The sequence below is a fragment of the Oncorhynchus nerka genome, linkage group LG8 (genome assembly GCF_034236695.1).
Source record: "Oncorhynchus nerka isolate Pitt River linkage group LG8, Oner_Uvic_2.0, whole genome shotgun sequence".
In the NCBI taxonomy this organism is placed as follows: domain Eukaryota; kingdom Metazoa; phylum Chordata; class Actinopteri; order Salmoniformes; family Salmonidae; genus Oncorhynchus; species Oncorhynchus nerka.
In genome coordinates this window covers 55,590,768-55,602,881 of record NC_088403.1, presented here as the reverse complement: position 1 = coordinate 55,602,881, position 12,114 = coordinate 55,590,768, and positions in this window count along the sequence as shown.

Here is a 12,114-nt window from a genome sequence, read left to right as displayed (position 1 = left end):
CAGAGAGGGGGTGGGGAGAGAGAGGGAGAGGGGGTGGGGAGAGAGAGGGAGAAAGAGAGAGACAGAGAGGGGGGAGAGAGAGACAGAGGGGGGGAGAGGGAGAGAGAGAGACAGAGAGTGAGGGGGTGGGGGAGAGAGAGGGGGTGGGGAGAGAGAGAGAGAGAGAGAGACAGAGAGGGGGAGAGAGAGAGAGAGACAGAGAGGGGGAGAGAGAGAGAGAGAGAGACAGAGAGGGGGAGAGGGGAGAGAGAGAGAGACAGAGAGGGGGGAGAGAGAGGGGAGAGAGAGAGAGAGACAGAGAGGGGGGAGAGGGAGAGAGAGAGAGACAGAGAGGGGGGAGATAGGGAGAGAGAGAGAGACAGAGAGGGGGGAGAGAGGGAGAGAGAGAGAGACAGAGAGGGGGGAGAGAGAGACAGAGAGGGGGGGAGAGAGACAGAGAGGGGGGAGAGAGAGACAGAGAGGGGGGGGAGAGAGAGACAGAGAGGGGGAGAGAGGGAGAGAGAGAGAGACAGAGAGAGGGGGGAGAGAGGGAGAGAGAGAGAGACAGAGAGGGGGAGAGAGACAGAGAGGGGGGGAGAGAGGGAGAGAGAGAGAGACAGAGAGGGGGAGAGAGAGAGAGAGAGACAGAGAGGGGGGAGAGAGAGACAGAGAGGGGGGAGAGAGAGACAGAGAGGGGGAGAGAGGGAGAGAGAGAGAGACAGAGAGGGGGGGAGAGGGAGAGAGAGAGAGACAGAGAGGGGGAGAGAGACAGAGAGGGGGGAGAGAGAGAGAGAGACAGAGAGGGGGGAGAGAGAGACAGAGAGACAGAGAGGGGGGAGAGAACGGCAGGGACACACTGTCTTTGTTTTTATTGCCTCTGTTTAAAGGGTTCAAGTTTATGGGCAGCGAGCGATGGAGAAGAAGTCAGGTGTGTGTTTAGGGTTCACTGCATGATTGAGTGACCCTAAATCCAACTCCACCCTGCTCTGCTGTATGATCGATTGTTTGACTGACAGTCAACAGACATCTGCGTGGCCTTGCTGTGTTACTTTATGTCAAAATGATAACATCTTCCCTTGCAGTTGTCAGAATGTCTTTGAAACAAATGGAAGAAAACAAAGCGGGGGGGAACTACCTCAACTTGTCCAACAACAAACTAATTTCCGTTGAAATAAGTTTTGCTACGGTGTGCATTAGTGAATACACCCTTGGTTTGGGAACCATTCAAAAATGGTGTGAATCTTATGCTGGAGGGGGGGGGAGGGGTAGTGAGGGAGAGAGAGAGAGCTATATTGCATGCTCCAATTTTTGGGAAAGTATGATTATTTTATACTAATATAATTGCTCAGAGAATGAGATTTTCTTTAAGTCATTTTTGTTAAATGATTGGCAACCCTGCTTTCAGTACTCCAGGACCTTACCCATGTGAGGATAATGACACAGCATTTTTCTAAAATTAAAACCACAGGTTTTCAATGGGGTTCAAGTCTGGAGGCTGATGGTGGTAAATTAACCATTTCTTTGTGGATTATGGGTTATTGTCTTGCTGGAAGATTCACTTGGCCAAGTTTCAGCCTCCTGGCAGAGGCAACCAGGTTTTTGGCTAAAATATCCTGGTACTTGGTAAACTTCATGATGCCATTGACCTTAAAGAGATTCTCCGGTTCTTTTGTATACTTTTTAGCCAGTAGTTCTGAAGGTAAAGCTCACGAGCCAAAAGTAGCCTCCGAAAATTGCGCATTAGGTCACATACAGTGATCTCCAAAAGTATTGTGACTGTGACCATTTTTGTTATTGTTTTGGCTCTGTACTCCAGCACTTGGAATTTGAAATGATACAATGACTACGAGGTTAAAGTGCAAACTGTCAGCTTTAATTTGAGGACATTTTAAATCGACATTGAGTGAACCGTTTGGAAATTACAGCAGTTTGTGTACATAGTCCCCCCATTTTAGGGGGGGGGACAAATTCACTTGTGTATTAAAGTAGTCAAACGTTTGGTATTTGGTCCCATATTCCTAGTACACATTGATTACATCACGCTTGTGACGCTACAAACTTGTTGGATACATTTGCTGTTTGTTTTGGTTTAGTTCTTCAGATGATTTTGTGCCCAAAATAAATTAATGGTAAATTATTATATATTGTGTAATTTTAGAGTCACTTATTGTAAATAATGTTTCTAAACACTTCTACATTGATGTGGATGCTACCATGATTACGGATAGTCCTGAATGAATCGTGAATAATGAGGAGTGAGAAAGTTAGACACACAAATATCATACCTCCAAGACATGCTAACCTCTCACCATTACAATAAGAGGGGAGGTTAGATTTTTTTTTGGGGGGGGGTATGATATTTGTGCGTCTGTAACTTTCTCAATCACCATTATTCATGCCTCTCTGAATTATTAACAGACTTCATGTCTGTGACAGAGACACGCCTATGTAGTGAATTGTGCCAAGGCCTATCAAATTTGTCACTGTCTGAAGAGTCACAGTGACAGTTCAAAGAGGCAAGTGTTATTTTAAAGGCTGTATACATTATATAGGTGTGTCGGGGGTTACTGGAGGGTTTATTAACTGCATCCGGGTCGCGTGTGCAATCCGGCAGTGTCCATGTTTATTTTTTTTATGGCAACTTTGTGTGCAGTACACATGTTAGACTAAAGGCTTCCACAGACAACATGTTCGGATAATGTGCTGTTTTACGTTTTGCTAATCTGATACTGTGAATGTTGTGTATTTTGTGGAATTGCATTAGTGGTGACACTGGTTTACTCATCTAATATGTATATACTGTATTCTACACTATCTATTACATCTTAGCCTATGCCGCTCTGATATTGCTCATCCATATATTTATATATTCTTATTCCATTCCTTACTTATATTTGTGTGTATTAGGTAGTTGTTGTGGAATTGTTAGATATTACTTGTTAGATAATGCTGCACTGTCGGAACTAGAAGCACAAGCATTTTGCTACGCTCACAATAACATCTGCTACCCATGTGTAAGTGACCAATACAATTTGATTTGGGGGAAATGTAATTTCCCGGGTCTTGTCATTTTATTTTTTCAGGAAATGTGAAGAGTGTTCCCGGGACAGTCCCGAAATCCCAATTACCCATGTGATTCCCTAATGCACATACACTATATGTACAAAGGTAAGGGGCACGCCTTCAAATTAGTGGATATGGATATTTCAGCCACACCCGTTGCTGACAGGTGCATAAAAATCAAGCACACACCCATGCAATCTCCATAAACAAACATTGGAAGTAGAATGGCCTTACTGAAAAGCTCAGTGACTTTCAATGTGGCATCATCATAGGACGGCATGCCACCTTTCCAACAAGTCAGCTTCTCAAATTTCTGCCCTGCAAGAGCTGCCCCGGTTAACTTTAAGTGCTGTTACTGTATAGTAGACATGTCAAGAAGCATCACTGACTTAATTGTGAAGTGGTAGGCCACAAAAGCTCACAGAATGGGACTGCCAAGTGCTGAAGCGCGTAGAGCGTAAAAATCTTCTGTTCTCGGGTTGCAACACTCACTTCCGAGCTCCAAACTACCTCTGGAAGCAACATTAGTACAATAACTGTTCGTCAGGAGCTTAATGAAATGGGTTTCCATGGCCGAGCAGCAGCACACAAGCCTAAGATAACCAAGCAAAATGCGGCTGGAGTCGGCTGGAGCAGTGTAAAGCTTGCCGTCACTGGACTCTGGAGCAGTGGAAACACGTTCTCTGGAGTGATGAATCACGCTTCAACATCTAGCAGTCCGACGGATGAATCTGGGTTTGGCAGATGCCAGGAGAACGCTCCCTGTCCGAATGCATAGTGCCAACTGTAAAGTTAGGAGGAGGAATAATGGTCTGAGGCTGTTTTTCATGGTTCGTGCTAGGCCCCTTAGCTCCAGTGACGATTAATCTTAATGCTTCAGCATTACAAAGACATTCTAGACAACAGTTTGGGGAAGGCCATTTCCTGTTTCAGCATGACAATGCCCCTGTGCACAAAACGAGGTCAATACAGAAATGGTTTGTCGAGATTGGCTTGGAAGAACTTGACTGGTATGCACAGAGACCTGACCTCAACCCCATCGAACACCTTTGGGATGAATTGGAACGCCGACTGCGAGCCAGGTCTAATCGCCCAACATCAGGGCCCGACCTCACTAATGCTCTTGTGGCTGAATGGAAGCAAGTCCTCGCAGCATTGTTACAATATCTCGTGGAAAACCTTCCCAGAGTAGTGTAGGCTGTTATAGCAGCAAAGGGGGGGCCAACTATATTAATGCCCATGATTTTGGAATGAGATGTACGACTTGCAGTTGTCCACATACTTTTGGTAATGTAGTGTATGTGTACATCAATGCTCTCTCTTGCACTGCTGTGTGTCACTCAAATGGCAAGTAAAATAAAGGTTAAATAAATTAAAAATTAAAAAGAGGCCGAAGCTCATTGGCTAGGACTCGAATAGCTAGGGGGCTGACCTATGTGGGGGAAATTTAGGGGAAATGGCGCAGCACATCTTCCAGGAAAACAGTCGCTTTCAAACTAAGGATTTTGTTGCTAATTGAGGTAAAAACAGTAATTCTGCTCATAGATTTTGCATGTATGAACTACACATTGATACATCCAGCCTAAAGCTGGAGGTTAAAAAAATACTTAGTAGTCGCCAAAGTTCAGGAGCATGTTTTCAACAAGGGTCCCAGGACGAGTGGAAGCAAAATAGCCCCATAACATCAAAGGTGCACCACCATGTTTTACCGTTGGTATGAGGTATTTTTCTGCATATGCTTCTGTTTTTTTCCGACACCACCGCGTGGCAAAAGAGCTCTACTTTCACGTCATCTGACCATAGCACAGTCTGAGAGGTATACTACGAAGCAAGCTACATCTACTCGGGGTTTTCTAAAGCTACACAGCTTCAGTTTGCTTCACATTCCAGCTCAGGCTTCATCCGATGGTGGATATTGTTCGTCCGCCTGCCGCTAACTCTAGCAGGCTTGTAACTGCGCGTGGACAATTCAGTGCCACATTTTCATTTGTGCCCAAATCAAAATGAAAGAAAAGTTATCTTCCAAATTCAGGAGGCTATGGTGTGAAATTAACTTTAAGAAGTGCAGTCTTTATTGTATTACTTTGGTGTGCTTATCGATGCAGAAGCAACGTTTTCCCACTCTTAACGATAAAATAATTGTATTAAGTCATGCAAAAGTTTTACTCTGCATGTAGTTTAAACTGTCGTTACTAAATGTGTATTTTGATAGGTATAAAAATGTAAACACAAAACACATTTGATGAATAAACAATGTAATCAGTTGTCTTCCCCAAAATGTTTATCCAAGCACTAATCAAAATCCACAAAGAAATTGTTTAATTGACCACAAAAATCAAAATTTTGCAATGGTCATCTCAGTCTCCAGACTTGAAGAGAGCAGACGATGGATATCAGGGATCTGGAATGATTCTGTATGGAGGAATGGTCCATCCCTCCCAACGTGTTCTCCAATCTCACAAAACATTTGAGTGAAAGGCTCAGTGACGTTCTCTTCACAAGGGGAGTGTGCAGGAGTATTGAAAACGGGTGCCAATAACTTGAGCCCTATGTTTGAGATTTAAAAAAATATTACTTAAACAAAATCTCTTTCTCTGAGCAATTGTATTAGTATAAAATAATATAACTTCTCAATTGTATTGTGTACAGCTCAGTATTTGTATTATTTCTTATATACTGTATTTTTTGCTCATGTTTATCAGAGGTGCCAATAATTATGGACCTGACTGTATACCAGCACACTTGTCTCCATGGGAACGGTGCTGGGATTGGGTGATGCTGCTGTAACCTCTCCAGCTCTTCAAGGAACTTTGTTGCTTTTCTCTCCCCTCCAATACACTCTTTCACCAATGGAGAGAGAGAGAGAGAGAGAGTCGGTGGGTTACAGAGCATGAGTGTGCTTGTGACAGTGTGTGCGTTTTTCACATAAAGTGGTGAGTGTGTGTGATTTGGGGGTTGGGTAATTGCGGCTGTTGGCGGTAATTATAGTGAGGGGTGTGCACACATGCTCACGTTACTGGAGTGTGGCTGACCAGTCCCATGAGTGTTTTTCCCCTGTCTTGTTGCAGTGGCGGCCGGCCACAAACTCTGTATTCAGAGGGAGGCCCGTCGTCCAGCCGTCCCTATTCATGCCCGTTTGCCCAAACATGATCATGGCTTTTCATGCTGTGCTACAAAGCGACACACACATCTGAATACACAGAGATGGAAGCGCCGAGGCAGCCATCTTGCTGGAAAACACGAGCCATTATGGAGTGATACATTCGGTCGAAGAGTTTAGAATGAGTTTCATTGTAAAACCATTCACCATTCATATCGTTTTAAAAAGTCATGCCCAACTACACAAAGGCAGTCTTGAAGTAAGTGTGTTGAAAACAGTACAAGAAAAAATACCTTTTGGCTGTTTTGCTGGGCAATCTATATGGAGTGTGCGACTATTTTTATTTATTTTAATAGTTTACAATCTATAAACACAACATAAATATATTTTCTCGAAATGCATCATGGTTATTGTCAGGTTTGACAGAACGACTGAAAAATAGGGACCTGAAAAGCATTCAATAATTTCAACAGTGCAATTGATTTCAACAGTGAGTGGACATCATACATCCAACAGCACTTGACTTTGTATTCAATAGAATCCGGTCTCTACAGTATCTTTCATGAGTCCTGCTTGAAACCGCCAGTACTGTGGTTGATACTGATACCGAGACGGCAACTACTACATTTCGATGTATTTGACTAGCAGCTTTGAATTCATGGCGGAAGCCTAGAGAAAAACTAGAACCAAAACTACCCCCTAAAGAGACAAATCTGCTGAAGTGGGAAGTCCAGAGAAGTTTACCTCAGGTTAAAAGGTCAGGGGTCATCTTAAATGGGAACAGGAAGTGAGTCGCCCCACGAAGGGGTCAGGTTGGCGAGCATTCACTCTGTCCAGCAGACATTTTTTTTTATTAGAAAATCAATTACACATATATACTTACATGAGCAACACATGCACACCCACAAACATGCAGAATTGCATGCAAGCAAATTTGCAAAAGCACACACATATTGGAACTCTTCAACAAACACACAAATACATCCTCTTGCATAAATGCACATGATTTACAGAGCACATGTCTGCCAAATGATTACCTGCATCAATTTGGCAGATGCGCCAAACCAGCAACGTGATCAAACATGCAGCATGTCACAGCGGATTAGGGTGGCATGCCTTCTGTCTGCGCAACCACAGCTAGTGTGGAGTCACACAACGTGCGCCTTGTGAAGACGGGAAATTCGAACTGGGCGGCGGTGACTAGTGGATAGTGATTTAGTTTAAGACAGGGGTGAATAGTGGATAGTCATTTAGTTTAGTTTAATACGGAGGTGACTAGTGGACAGTGATTTAGTTTAGTTTAACACATAGGTGAATAGTGGATAGGGATTTAGTTTAATAAGGAGGTGACTAGTGGACAGTGATTTAGTTTAGTTTAATACATAGGTGAATAGTGGACAGTGATTTAGTTTAGTTTAATACATAGGTGAATAGTGGATAGGGATTTAGTTTAATAAGGAGGTGACTAGTGGATAGGGATTTAGTTTAGTTTAATACAAAGGTGACTAGTGGATAGGGATTTAGTTTAGTTTAGTACGGAGGTGACTAGTGGACAGTGATTTAGTTTAATATGGAGGTGACTGGTGGATATTGATTTAGTTTAATATGGTGGTGACTAATAGATACTGATTCAGTTTAGTTTAGTACGGAGGTGACTAGTGGACAGCGATTTAGTTTAATATGGTGGTGACTAATAGATAGTGGTTTAGTTTAGTTTAATATGGAGGTGACTAATAGATAGTGATTTAGTTTAATTTAATACGGAGGTGACTAATAGATAGTGAATTAATTTAGTTTAATATGGTGGTGACTAATAGATAGTGAATTAATTTAGTTTAATATGGAGGTGACTAATAGATAGTGATTCAGATTATTTTAATATGGAGGTGACTAGTTGATAGTGATTTAGTGTAATAGGGAGATGACTAGATGATAGTGATTTAGTTTAGTTTAATATGGAGGTGACTAATAGATAATGATTCATATTATTTTAATATGGGGGAACCTAGTGGATAGTGATTCAGTTTAGTTTAGTACGGAGGTGACTAGTGGACATTGATTTAGTTTAATATGGAGGTGACTGGTGGATATTGATTTAGTTTCATATGGAGGTGACTAGTGGATATTGATTTGATTTAATATACAACCAAGAGCAAACCTAAAACACATGGTTGCTTCGAGGGGAAAGGAAAGGAGAGGAGGAGAAGGGGAAAGGATAGGAAGACAAGGGGAAAGGAAATGAGAGGAAGAGAAGGGGAAAGGAACGGAGAGGAGTGAAAGGAAAGGAGAGGAGGAGAAGGGGAAAGGAACGGAGAGGAGTGAAAGGAAAGGAAAGGAAGGGGAAAGGAACGGAGAGGAGTGAAAGGAACGGAGAGGAGGAGAAGGGGAAAGGAACGGAGAGGAGAAGGGGAAAGGAACGGAGAGGAGGAGAAGGGGAAAGGAACGGAGAGGAGGAGAAGGGGAAAGGAACGGAGAGGAGGGAAAGGAAAGGAGAGGAGGAGAAGGGGAAAGGAACGGAGAGGAGGAGAAGGGGAAAGGAACGGAGAGGAGTGAAAGGAAAGGAAAGGAGAGGAGAAGGGGAAAGGAACGGAGAGGAGTGAAAGGAAAGGAGAGGAGGAGAAGGGGAAAGGAAAGGGAACACCTCTAAAAGAGGCTGGAAAAGATTGGTGGAAAATCATCTGGGAGGGGTGACTGATATGGTTTGTGGTGGTGGTGTTGAGGAGGAGGAGGAGTGAGAAGGGGGGTGAATTTTCCACTGCCAGGGAAAGAACGGCTAAATCAAATTAATTAGCTTCTTCATCTCCAGGCAGCTACTCAGGCATGCTGTACTGGCAAAGAGAGTGAGAAGGAGAGTGTACACAAGAGAGAGAGTGTAGAGAACTTGGTGGAGGAGTAGAGCCTGTTATATGTGCTCGATTCAGGAGAGCTGGGAGGGTGGGGCCTGGGTATTGGTGAGGGAGGAGTGGGGCATAATTCTCATATAATCAGGAGAGGAGGGTTGTTTTGCTGGTGTTCAGCGGCGAGTAGGAAGTAGCTGTGCGTTGACTGTGTGGCGGGCCTTTAGTGCTGCAATCCGGGTTTATGATACTTCCTGTTCCTAAAACGGCATACTTTTTCAGAGCGCTGTCAACACCCCAGCTCTTCCGCAATGCCTCTTTAAATAGCAGGCACACCTCAATTTGACACCGAGAAAATAGAATGGATGTGAAGAACAGCAAAAGAAAGAGAAAGGGAGTGTGAGGGAGAGCGGGGAGTGACTAAATCAAATCATTCCCCAGTGATAAAAACAAAGGACAAACACTATGATAATACCGTTGACATCGGGAGAAAGAGAGCGAGAAAGAAAGAGGCAGATGGTCAGAGGCGGTGGCACCAAGCCAGAGAAAACATAAGAGGCAGAGCAAAAAAACAAAGAGAGAGAGAAAACAGTGGTTGGGCAAGGGGAGAGTCCGTGCAGCCAGCATCTGGTAGTCTCTACAGCTCAGTATGAGAGAGGGAGGGGGAGGCAGAGATGGAGAGAGAATATGGGTGAAGCGAGGTGGTATGGGAGAGATTGACAGAGGGAGGAAGAACATAAGAGAGAGGGAGAAGAAGAGAGAATAAAGGACAGGGGAGGCGGTGCGGGTGTGAGCGAGGCAGCAAAAAAGGGGAGAGGTAAATAGAATTAGGGAAAGGGCGTGAAGGATAGACAGACCAAGAGAGGGAAGGGGAGATGGCCGGAGTCAGGGGCAGTCCTCTGGGGGAGGATAGGAGGACTCAACCGTGCTGCTTGTGCCAGACTTTGTCGCACCGCACGGAGCCCAGATTAACACTAAACCGATTGTGACGGGAGGTGGGATCAAGTGCAATTAATTTAGCACCTCAGATAGTTCCGGAAAAGAAAGAGGCTCTAAAAGCCTTCACACAATGGAACATCACGTGTGTGAATCTCCTCCAAAAGCACTCCGTGCCTCCTGCAAGAAGACAAAGTGTTCCCTCAGACTTGGATCCTTAAATATCAAAGCATCTTAAATTACTAGCATGTTTGCCAGAAGACGCAAGAATGACAATAAAAAATGCCTACGTGAGACATTAAGGTTAGATCTGATGGGTGGATGATTAGGGATATCTAAAAGAGAGCCACTTGGTGACATCATCAACACAAACAGTAAAGGAGACAGGACATTCCCTGGGCTCCCTGTGAAGGTCTGGGATGCCTTTCAAGAGAACAGCTCGCTTGTTCCGTTTAGATTTGTTAAACAAGCAAGAGCGTGCCTCTTACTAAATGTCATGATCCATTTTATTACGAAACAGCGGGCCAGTGTATATAAACTGAAACGTAATTTGTTTTTATGGAGTTGGAAGCTAAACATTTATGCTTGACCAATTAGTCTGTTAGATACTAATATTATCAGAATGGGCTGAATCCAAACATAAATTTATCTTTTGATCATGTGATTAGACACGGGGTGTAATTCAATAATTGTGGATACTGGATTTCCACAAGGCGCCTTCAGAAGTGATTTGCACAGCAACGTGTCCTGAATGGAAGGAATTCACAATTGATTAAGAAACCGCAGTCCCATGTTGTTACCCAGTCAGGTGGCCTACTGATGGCAAACCTGGCTGAGAAATCATCAGGCACATGTAACAGGGCTGACCATTTCTAAATCAAGTGCGAATAAACAATGAGTATGATAGAACCACATTTACCTATGGTATTACATAGTATGTCATCTCATGTGTTTAGTTAAGACGCTTTATGCGTACCTTTAAAGTGTGGCAGACAAAGACAAGAATACACACACATAGTAAACCAAGCCCAATAGTTAGTAATAGGCCTGCACTACAGGTGCATGTGTACCTGGGACATCGGTGGTAAAGGCAGGCATAAAAAGCTACATAATCTAACACTCCCTCCCCACTATTTCCTCCGGCTCTTAGCCTACCTTCCATCGGAGATGTTTAAACAGGGGTCCAGAATCTCAGAGTCAAAATGGAGTCACTTCTATCTCCTCCCCTGCTGTTCCTGGGTCCCTCCCCATCTCTGAACGTCCCTCCCTTCCTCACTGTGCTACAGAGGACTCCCTCGCTTAGTCACCCAGCTGTCGCTGGCTCGCACACTGCCAGGCAAACACTGAAAACGAGAACTCCTTCTGGACAAGGGTAATTTTAAGCCCTTCAATGAATATAACACACAAAAACAAGCACACTCATGTACGTCACCCATCCCACTGAGTACACTAGTCTCAAATTTGAAGTGTTACACACACCCACAAATGACATACTCACAGATCAGTATTCACATGGTAGATTAGTCACCCTCTCTAGGAAAATAAATCACAATTTACAACTCGAAGTGCCTGAGTGATAAGGTCCATAATCTGGGCCTATGTGGCTCAACATAAAATGTGAACTAAGATAGGCCTATATCATATGACAAAGACATTAGAATCCATTGACAACTTTAGGACCATGCAAGAGGGGTGGTGCTAATGAATCAGAGTATTTTGGACCAGGTTACCTGTTTAGAATAAGCATTGTATACATATACTAAGCTGTTGGCATAATACAGTATATTGGACCAGGTTACCTGTTTTGAATGTAGGCAGCACAAGTAGGAGGCTGAGAGCAAGGCAGGGGACATTTCCGCATATGAACTGTTGTTGCGCAATTTCACTACCAAGCATGCCATTGGCATCATAGACCATAAGGGGGAGCCAAAATACTGATAATGGTTTGTTTGTATAACAGCACAGTGGTATCCTTTTACAGGCCTTCAGAAAGTATTCACAACCCTTTACTGTTTTCCCACATGTTACAGCCTGAATTTAGAATTGATTAGAGATGTCACTGGTTTACATACAATACCCCATAATGTCAAAGTGGAATGATGTTTTATCAACATTTTTACTCATGAATTAAAAATGAGTATTCAACCCATTCGTTATGGAACATTCAGGAGTAAAGATGTGCTTAACAAGTCACAAAGT